Here is an 11,513-nt window from a genome sequence, read left to right as displayed (position 1 = left end):
GATTTTCGTAAGAAGTTTGATGTTGCAGTTTAAAAGAGAAATGGGCCTGTAGCTGGCACACAACAACGGGTCCTTTCCAGGCTTAGGGAGAACCGAGATAGAAGCTCGCAGCATGTCAGGAGGAACTTTGTTTCCCTCCAGAATGGCGTTAAAGGCTGTAATAAATTGGGGGGCTAAAGACGTCTGAAAGGTTTTTTAATACATGAGCGTAAAGCCATCGGGCCCCGGAGCCTTCCCCGGTTGTGTGTCCGCTATGGCAGCTGTTAGTTCTTCCACGTGGAGAGGTTGGGATAGTAGTTCCTAGTCGACCTCAGTGAGCGTAGGGAGCTTGGCCCTTTGGAGATATTTCTGAATATTGGAAACATAGGAGGCCGAAGGGTTTGCTGCCTGTGCCGGGTCTAAATTGTAAAGCTTTGAGTAGAAATCTCGAAAGGCAGCTGCAAGGTTTGGAGAGGCCTGTATCTTGGTCCCTGCAGGGGTCAAGAGAGCAGGAATGTACGATTGTGCCCGTTTGACCCTCAACGCATTGGCCAGCAGGCGACCACACTTATCTCCATACTCATAGAACGAACGGCGAGCCTTCAGCAGGACATATTTGGCCTTATAGAGAGTTCTCTAATTGCCTCTCTAGTCTGGAGCATTTCTGCTTCCAGTGTGGGATCGGGTCGCACTTTATGTCGCTGTTCCTGACCATGGAGTTTCGCTAAGAGATCCGTCAGAGTTTTGGCGTGGCGTTGCTTGGCTGCATGGCCAAGTTTAATAAAGATCCCCCTGACGTAGCATTTGTGTGCTTCCCAGACAGAGAGGGGATTAGACACGGAGCCGGAATTATTCGCAAAGAAGTTACGCAGTTCTGCGCTGATCTCCGCCGCTGTGTCGGGGTCCTTAAGGAGCGTTTCGTTCAGGCGCCACAGTGGCGTCCCAGGGTATGCGTGTGGTAGTGTGAGTTCCAGGAGAACCGGTGCATGATCAGAAAGTGTTATCTGACCAATCTCCGCTTTAGACGCTAAAGGAATGGTAGAGTGTTGAATTAAGAAAAAAATCGATCCTGGAATAAGAACCGTGGGTAGGAAAGTAAAAAGAAAAATCCCGTTCTCGTGGGTGGAAAATTCTCCAAATGTCCACCAACTGGTGACCATGGAGCAAGTCCTTAAGAGTCCGCCTTGCGCTTTGGGTTAAGGAGGATGAATGGACCGAAGAGTCTTTAGCGGGGTCCAAGGTAAGATTAAAGTCCCCTCCCAGAATGAGGGTGCCCTCACAGAATATCTCCATTGTTGTTAGGAAAGTTCCCAAGACCTGCACCTGGTTCGTATTGGGTAGGTAGTGGTTTGCAAGGGTGAACCTGTGAGAATCGATTTTGCCCTTCAGGAGCAGCAATCTGCCCTCGGGATCTCGAAGTTCGTCTAAGAACTGCCAGTATAGGGGGCGTGGCCTGACCTGGCATGGAGTAGGACGCGTGTCTCCGGAGCTCCGCCGAGGAATCCTGTCTCCCACGCTGATCCTGTGACACCACAGCACCGATACTCACCTGAACACGTCTGGCAGGCGTCCCTCCATTCCGGCGCATATGTCTCCCTCGAAATCCCAACGATCGGCGGCGGTGCGGTTGTCACAATACCGCCGACATGTGAGTGAGGAGGGGGAGGAAAATGGCGGCGCGGAGGAGCCGGGAGGGCCGCGTGTGGCGGGAGACACGGACAGGCTTCTTGAAGCCATTACATTATGCCGCACGTCCCTTACATCCCAAATTGAGGAAGTGCAAATGGACATATCTTTATTGAGGCAGGACTTTCAGAAACTGCGTGACCGGGTAAGGGACACTGAGACCCGTATTAGCAATGTGGAAGACGCTCTCCCACCACTGCAAAATGATGCTGACCACATGCAGAAGCAAATAGACCTCCTGATTGCTAAACAGGACGAAATGGAAAATCGCATACGCAGATGCAACATCCGATTGATTGGTCTTCCGGAGGGGGCTGAAGGTAAGGACCCCACAACTTTTCTGGAACAATTGCTGATAAGTACCTATGGCCGAGAGTCTTTTTCCCCCATGCTGGCGGTTGAACGCGCGCATCGTATGCCTGCCAGGCCTCCACCTCAGGGTGCACCTCCACGCACCTTTATTGCAAAACTCCTGAACTATAAGGACAGAGATGCTGCCCTCCGCATGGCCCGGGAAAAGGGTAATATCCCTGTGGGCAATACTAAAGTTGCAATCTTCCCTGATTTTTCCGCGGACGTCCAGAAACGCCAACAGAGTTTCATGGAGGCCAAAAGATTACTACGTGCACAGCAAGTGAAATACTCTATGCTATTCCCAGCACGCCTCAGGGTGGAGGCAGGAGACCGGGCGCTCTTCTTTGAACAACCCAGAGAGGTCATAGCATGGCTGGAACGCAGAGTGCCTCAAGATGGAGCTGCCTGAGACCCTTTGGGATGTGTGAGCTAACACTTTTTTTTTTTTGTTTCTCCCCTGGTGTCCTGGAACTGTGGCAGGTTGCCTGATCTCTCTTTGCTGCTCTATTATCGCTAGGGTGCTTGCATCTGAGGCGTATGTTACCTTTATGCCCTTTCTACTTTGAGATCTGCTGAACTTTCCGATTCTGGGACATTTGCGCCTGCTGATGGTGTCAACGTTTATGGATCAACTTTTTCCCTTTTTTCTTAGTGTCCCTGTTGAGGGACCTTTTCTGCAATACATACCTGTTTGTTTTGTTACAACAATTTTGGTTTTCCTTTTTTTTCTTTCTTCTTTTTTCTTCCGGAGCAAGGGGAGACATGTTAGGCCTACGGTCTAATTGCACGGTGCAGCGGAAAACTGTTCCATTGTCTGCTGGGACTTCTTCTTGTTATGAGGGAGCTGGTCACTGGGACTGGACAGCAACTGACACTTTTGCCTATTTACCCGGGTCACCACTGTGTGCTGTTATGCAGGGGGCTCTGCTTTGCCTTGCCCTCTGGTACCGGTGGCCGCGACCCTCTTTCAGACTTATTGTTCTAAATTTTCTTATTGATTTAATGAAACTGGTTTTCCCAGCCAGGCATGTTTGGTTTTTCAGGGAATATGCCCGCACAAGTTGGGGTTGGTGCAGGGTAGGGTGGGGGGAGGGGGGTGGTTTGGTTAGAGTTTCCATGCAGAAGATTACTATAAATAAGTTGAAGTATGTATCTGGACTAAGTGTTGCTTTTACTGAATGTTTTTTACCACTACTGCCTATGCAGCCCCTGTTTGGGCTTGATCAAGCACAACTGTATTTGGGTGCGTTTATAGGAGGGCTGTTAGGGGGTAAGCCGAATGCACTTATTACTTTATATGACTCTATATGGCATCTATACGGTTTCTTACCTGGAACGTGAGGGGCCTGCGTGATGAAATTAAGCGCGCGGCAGCCTTCACGTTCCTCAAAAAGCAAAGGGCGGAAGTGATGGTGCTAGTTGAGATGCATGTGGAGGGTGGACTGCAGATGGCCCTTAAACGCCCTTGGATTGGGTGGGCATTTCATTCCACCTACACGTCTCATTCGAGGGGGGTTTCGGTACTTGTAGCCAAGTCTGTCCAATTTGAACTTTGCGAAATTCTTACTGACCCACTGGGCAGGTTTGTTTTTCTACATGCCAAATTGTATGGGGAACCCTACCTTATTATGGCCTTTTATATCCCCCCTCCATTTACCATGACGTTGGTTGTTGAGGGACTGTCTTTTATGTCCAGACATCCGGCGGTTCCTGTTATCTGGCTGGGGGATTTCAACACTACGCTTAACCCTTCCCTGGATAGGCTCAAACCCCCCGAGTTGATGATGGGGCAAGCTGGGACCACTAGGTTATCCAGGCTTATAACCACCATTCACCTTGTGGACACTTGGAGACACAAATTACCTCACAAGAAGGAGTTTTCTTGCTTCTCACCCACACATGGTTCTCTCTCCCGTATTGACTTTATACTAATATCTAAACAACTCACTCCCAGACTCAGGGAAGTATTGTTCTGCCCCAGACTACTTTCGGACCACAGCCCCTACTCGGTAGTGCTTGACGTACCCCTGGGTAGGCCTCCGCGGGCGTGGCGGCTAAATCCGTTCTGGCTGACATTATTACCCGAAGATGATACTATTGAGGCGGAGTGGATACAATTTTTTGAGGATAATGACCACACGGCCTCAGTTCCAGCAGTGTGGGATACATTTAAATTACACGCTCGATCGGTGCTGACTGCCCACATTAATAGGCTCAAAGCTGACTCGGCTACTGTCATTATTGAGGCTGAGGCAGATTTGAGATCCATGGAACGCACCTACATAGATGACCCGTCTACGGCAAACGCTGACGCACTTAGACTACAGTCGAGAGTGGTTTCCCAACTGCACCAAGACAAGGCCCGACAGAAACTTTTTTTTACCAAACAAAAATATTTTGAATCCGGGGAAAGAGCTGGTAAGTTGCTAGCATATTTGGTGCACAGGGAAGATAGGCCCCCGGTTGTTATTTCTTTGCGGGGTCAGGGTGATACAATGATCACGGACCCTTCTGAGATGACAGCTAGATTTCGGGACTTTTTTGCGGACTTATACACCACTACAGTCTCAGACGACACCACTCCGATGGACAGCTTTTTGGCTCAGGTTTCCCTCCCCCAAGTTACGGAGGAACAGGTGCAGGCTCTGGAGGCTCCCCTGACCACCGATGAAATAGTGGGTGCTATTGCGGAATTTGCAAAATCCAAGTCCCCGGGGTCGGATGGTCTTCCCATTGAATTTTATTCCCGTTACCAAGACGTGCTGGCGCCTAGGCTTCTCGCCCTCTACGGGAGTCTTTTTGATACACTGACATTGCCTCCGTCCATGAGGGAGGCAACGATAGTTTTGATTCCCAAACCTGGAAAAGATCCGGGTTTCCCGGAATCATACCGCCCAATCTCCCTATTGCAGGTAGATATTAAGATTTTAGCTAAAATACTCGCTACTAGGTTGAACGGAGTGATCCTTAGCCTGATTCAGGCTAACCAGGCGGGCTTTATGCCAGGGCGGAATACGTCGTTCAATCTACGCAGGCTTTATATAAATCTACAGGCAACGCATGAGGCGGTGGGTGAGCGTGTGGTAGTGACACTTGACACGGCTAAGGCATTTGACTCAGTGGAATGGGAGTATTTGTGGAAGTGTCTAGCGGGATACGGCTTTGGCCCAAATTTTATCCGGTGGGTGAGGCTGCTGTATCATCACCCAACGGCTAAGGTGGTGGCGAATGGGTGGCCCTCCCGGGCGTTTGGCCTTAGTAGGGGTACCAGACAGGGGTGCCCACTGTCCCCGCTACTATATGCCTTGGCTGCTGAACCTTTAGCGGTGTCGATTCGTGCGGACCCTGCGATCAGGGGACTGACGATGGGTCGACTAACCGAAAAAATCAGTCAATACGCTGATGACACGCTGCTATACCTGGCGGACTCTGGCCCTTCCCTCGCAAAGGCCCTGCACATGATAGAGTGGTTTGGTAGCTTTTCCGGTCTTCGTATAAACTGGGAAAAATCCCAAATTTTACCTATTGACAGTTTTCCACAGTCAGAATCTCAGGCCAGTCTGCCTCTTCAGCGAGTTGGCACTATTAAGTATCTGGGTGTATATGTCTCTAGGAATCCAGCAGATTACATTGCGCTGAATGTAGAACCATTATTCTCCCTGGTGCGCACCAAGATTCAGGCCTGGTCTCGCCTCCCCCTTGGGGTTTGGGGGCGCGTTAATCTGATTAAAATGGAAGAACTGCCAGTATAAAGATTTGGATAGTAGAATGCTTGTCCCTTTGGATTTAGAGGAGGTAGATGGACTATGGTAGACCACCGGAAAGTGCCTGTCCGTTAGCCTTGGAACTTTGTGAGCCCGAAAATGCGTCTCCTGGAGAAAGACTATGTGCGCTCTATGTCTCCAGAGTTTGGATAAGTAGCTGGATCGCTTTTCAGGAGAATTTAGTCCTTTAATGTTCCCTGAAAGGAACTTAAGAGCCATGCCGGCAGAGTTCCCTCTCACTGGGTGGGGGGTGGGGAGTGAAGGGGAAGGGGGGGAGAGGGGTGAGTGAGAGGAGAGGATAGGAAGGAAGCTAGATAGCGACCAAAAGCGAAGGGAAAGAGGGAATCAGGAGAAGGGATGGGGGCTAGCAAGAGGTGGTACTCCGTAAAGGAGAGCTACTGCCACCAGGGCAGAGTGTTCCTAATGTGGGAGGTGGTGAGGCACAGTCAAACGCGGAGCCCCGGCCATTGGGACCCCCGCAGCAACTTCAGAAAAAGAACAATATAACAATACAACAGCACCAACATGGAAGATATTACGTTTAACTGAAATCCCAATCAGGGAAACCAAATATAACACAGAAATTAGAGAGTGGACAACAGAACATTTAACCAGTAGTAGTTATCAAAGGCATCAATTTCGGCCCTAACCCACCAGTATCCCAATGAAGACATGGGTAAAAATATGAGAGTTAACCATCTGGCTAACATCTCCCACTAAACAACCCGTTGACCAACATCAAAATCCCTATTTTTATGCTCCACCCGGGCCCCCCCACCTCCTGGCCCCCCTTGTGAAGAGACCCCAGCCCCCCTGTTAGGGAGCAAGGGGCGTCCTCCCAGATGGCCAACACTGGTGTTCGCAATGCCCACCGAGGAGACCAGTAGGCCCCTCAAAAGGCTGAGAAATCACCCTGATGCACCCAGGATTGTGGGGGAGGGTGAGATAAGAAAAGGAAAAAAAAAACGGGGGGGGGGACCCCTACAGTCAGGCCCAAGTGAGGAACATAAATAAGAAGTCATGAATCAAAAATCTACAACCCCCCTTCCCATAGCAACATCATAACAGTGACAGATGGCTCTCTGCGTGAGAGTCAGTATATCAGATACGGTCCCCCTTATTCAAACCACTGGAGAAGCCCTCAGCTGTCCTCTGTCTCTGCCTGACAAGTCAGACAGATGCGTTCCATTCTGAAGCATCAAAAACACATGGAGGGGGAGGGAAAACCACAAACCCCCCATAAAAAAAAAAAAAGGGGGGGAGCATGAGCCATCTACCCCCACTCCTATGGCCTCTCCCCCGATCCTGAGTGAACATAGGGTATTATACTGAGTTGGGTAGTCCAGCGGGGCGGCCCGGCAGGAGAAAACAAAAAAACAGGAAAAAACATAAAAAAACATGCTTGCCTCGGAGTAGTCCTGGTCATGGGCAATCCGTGAGCCACGGCGAAAATGTCTATAACACTGTCTGTCCCTTTAGTCAAAAGGAGGCACCCGATTACCTGGTTCCACAAATTCAGAGGGCCAGTTCACGGAGGTCTCTTTGCGGCCCTCTTTGCGTGCGACGGCCGGACCTGGCTCCACGTTGCCCTCTGACCGAGGGACGGTGTTGTGTGTTCAGTTGAGTGTTCACTAGAAGCCAGTTGGGGACAGCGACCGGGTCCATTTCAGGGAAGATGAACAGGTGTTTGAGCTCTGATGGATGTCACAGGGCGAAGGTCTCAGTCCCCTTGCGTACGATCAGGTGGAATGGGTGGCCCCACTTGTACGAGAGACCTTTCTCGCTGATGCCATCTAAAACAGGTTTTAGCACTTGCCTCATCAACAGGGTTCTCCGAGAGATATCTGGGAGCAGGTGGACGGCAGCGCCATCAAACTCCAACACTCCCACCCGCCATGCCCGTCTCAGAATTTCTTCCTTGAGGTTAAAGGAGTGCAAGCAACATAGGACATCCCTGGGCCTATCAGGTAAGTTAGGGTGAGGACCAAGAGTTCTGTGGACGCGGTCCAGGGTGATAGCTGTGTCTTGCGGACGGTCTAAATACCGGTTAAAGACGGTGGTTACTGTCGTCCTGAGGCCAGATTGTGGGATAGACTCTGGGATACCCCTCAGGCGGATATTCTGTCTGCGACTACGGTTTTCTAAATCGTCAATAAGCAATTGTAGTTGAAGATATTGATCACTTATTACCGTCTGTGAGGCTTGGATTTCTTGTACGCTTTGGGATAACGCTCCCTGCTCCTGTTCCACTACTGCGACCCGTGTGCCTATGGCTGCGACTTCCTGCTTAATGGCCTGCAGCTCCCCTCATGGCCCCCTCCATTCTAGTGGCCAGTGTTTCAAAGTCATTCCTGGTGGGGAGTTGTTGCAAAAGAGCCCAGAGCTTGTGTGTGGGATCAGCCTGCAATGTAGCCTCCAACTGCTGGTTATGTGCCTCATATGTACTCACTGTGTCCTGCAGCCTTGGGATCTCTGTAAGACCAGAATCAGGGAGCGATGTACTGGCACAAGAAGAAGCATGTCCCAATCCAAACAGCCCTTCCTCCAGGTCGGGTGACGTGGCCAGTGATCTCGGAAGGCAGGGAGATAGATCGCTGAGGGGAGAGCAGAGCGGCATTGTAAGATCATCTTCTTGCTGTTGCCTGCCACCCAGGATCGCCATCTCCCCCTGAGTCCCGCTCGCAGCGTGTCCTGCCGGCACCATCTTGGATTTCGCCGGTGTAGATGCCGACAGTTTCAGCTGCTTAATGTACCGTTCCATACCGCGGGGGGAGCGCCGAGTGCGGCAGATCGTGCACCGGGCTGTCGGGAGTGCAGGTATGGTGCTGTCAATGTAGGATAGTTATTGCACTGTGCTGCACGGGTGCCGCCGGCTGGGAGCTCCCTGAACTAACGTCAACTCGTCGCCATGCCTAAGCTACGCCCCCTGGGGTGTCAGTTTTGCTATGTACATGCTATGTGTTGGAAATATCTTATAAATGGACAACTTTGTATAAAAAAAATGCGTTTTCATTTTTTTTCCACAAACTTCTGGAAAAAAATGAACCATTCAAAAGACTCATTATGCCTCATAGATTATACGTTGGGGTGTTAGCTTTCCAAATTGAGGTCATTTAGTGGGCGTTTCCATTGCCCTGGTGCTCCAGGGCCTTTAAAAGTGTGATAGGTTGTCATCAAATGAGATGTGCAATTTATGCTCGTAGAATGCCTGACGGTGCTACTTGGATGTTAGACCTCTGTATGTGGCCAGGCTGTGTAAGTCTCACACATGTAGTATCACTATACTCAGGAGGAGTAGCAGAATGTATTTTGGGGTGTCATTGCAAGTATGCATATGCTGTGTGAGAGAAATAACTTGTTATTATGCCAATTTTGTGCAAAAAAAATAAAAAAATTATAATTTTCCCAAGAATTGTGGGAAAAAATTACAACTTCCCTAAACTTAAATGCCTCTTACTAAATACCTTGGAATGTCTGCTTTCCAAAAAGGGGTAATTTGGGGGGTATTTGTACTTTCCTGGCTTGTTAGGGTCTCAAGAAATGAAATAGACCTTCAGTGCATCAGGTGTGATCAGATGTGATCATTTTTCATTGATTTGCACCATAGCTTTTAGACGCTATAACTTTCACAGAGACCAAATAATATACACTTATTTGGGTTATTTTTACTAAAGATATGTAGCAGTATACATTTTGGCCCAAATTTAGGACGAAAAATGTTTTATTTGCAAAATTTTACAATAGAAACTAAAAAAAAGTATTTTTTTTTTTTTTTAAATTTCTCTTTTTTGGCTTATATTGCAAAAAATGAAAAAACTCAGCGGTGAATAAATACCACCAAAAGAAAGCTCTGTTTGTGAGAAAACAAATTATACAAATTTGGTTTGGGTGGAGTGCAGCATGACTGAGTAATTGTCATTCAAAGAGAGACAAGATCTTATTTTTAAGTCAAAAGGCAAGAAAAGGGAGGACAACACCATTAGAATTATTCTGAGATATTCCAATGAATATAATCGAGTGAGAAAAATCCTCACAAAATACTGGTCTATTTTGACTGAAGATCCAATCCTTGGGAATTTGGTGACTAGAAATCCACAAATAACATACAAAAAGGCTGGATCTATTGGTATAATGCTGACACAGAGTGAACATAAAGGTGACTCAAGGATGGACCTCTGTAAGATTTGGGGTACCTATCTTTGCGAATCCTGTTCGCAATGTGCAGTTATTGGCAAGAGGACTTCTTTTACACTGTCCAATGGGGACAGTTTCTGCCTTAGGCACTTTGCAAATTGTAATATGCAGGGTGTGATATACCTCCTGCTGCCATAAGACCATACAACAGAACAAAAATATTACAGCGCACACATGCAAAACTAACATTTACATCCAGCAAGGCTTTTTAAAACACCTAGACATTTTCAAAAAACATTACAAAAAATGGGGATTTGGTCACACCATATTGCTCTATGGTGCTTAAGCCCACTTACTGCGACAAAGTACCCCATGGATGGATGAGTATTGCTGAGTATGGATAGATGGATGAGTATGGATGGATGGATGGTTGAGCATGGATGGCTGAGTATTGATGAGGATAGATGGCTGAGCATGGATGGAGCCTGTTGGATTTTACATGTATGAACTATTCTACCTTGTGTGACCTATAAACTGTACAACTCAAATGAAAAACAAACTAAAATCTTTTTTTTGGGGGGGGGGGGAGAGAGTAAAAATAAAAAAATAAAATAATGTGGTTGAATAACCAACTTGGATAACCCTCTTATAACTGGGGATGTAACTGTTCAGAATTAAGCAACCATGCTTATGTTAAATAGGAGTCAGTACACACCTGCCATCATTTAAAGTGTCTCTGATTAACCCCAAATAAGGTTCAGCTGTTCTAATAGGTCTTTCCTGACATTTTCTTAGTCAGAGCTTTCAAAGCATCAGAAGGATCTCATTGTTAAAAGGCATCAGTCAGGAGAAGGGTACAAAAGAATTTCCAAGGCATTAGATACCATGGAACACAGTGAAGACAGTCATCAAGTGGGGAAAATATGGCACAACAGTGACATTATCAAGAACTGGATGTCCCTCCAAAATTGATGAAAAGACTAAAAGAAAACTTGTCAGGGAGATTGCCAAGAGGCCTACAGCAACATTAAAGGACCTGCAGGAATATCTGGCAAGTACTGGCTGTGTGGTACATGTGACAACAATCTCCCGTATTCTTCATCTGTCTTGCCTATAGGGTAGAGAGGCAAGATGGAAGCCTTTTCTTACAAAGAAAAACATCCAAGCCCGGATAGATTTTGCAAAAACACATCTCAAGTCTCCCAAAAGAATGTGGGAAAATGGGTTATGGTCTGATGAAACCAAGGTTGAACTTTTTGCCCATAATTCAAAAAGATCACCCACAGTGAAGCATAGTACTAGCGGCATCATGCTTTTGGGCTGTCTTTCTTCAGCATGAACAGGGGCCTTCATCAAGGTACAGGGAATTATGAACAGTTACCAGTAAATATTGGCACAAAACATTCAGGCTTCTGCTAGAAAGCTGAAAATGAAGAGCAGGGGTCATAAAGTACCGGCCCGCTGACCGGTTACAAATAGCGCACAGGCAGGGCCAATCCTGGGTGGGTGCATGGGGTGCACTGCGTGGCTAGGAGCTTTCTCTCTCGTGTCCTCTCCCCTGCATGCTGCTGCGGCCCAGCGCACACAGCAGAGGAA

Source organism: Lithobates pipiens, unplaced genomic scaffold (genome assembly GCF_037356315.1).
Source record: "Lithobates pipiens isolate NorthernLeopardFrog02 unplaced genomic scaffold, aLitPip1_a1.2 Scaffold_19, whole genome shotgun sequence".
Lineage (NCBI taxonomy): Eukaryota > Metazoa > Chordata > Amphibia > Anura > Ranidae > Lithobates > Lithobates pipiens.
This window is presented reverse-complemented; position numbering follows the sequence as displayed.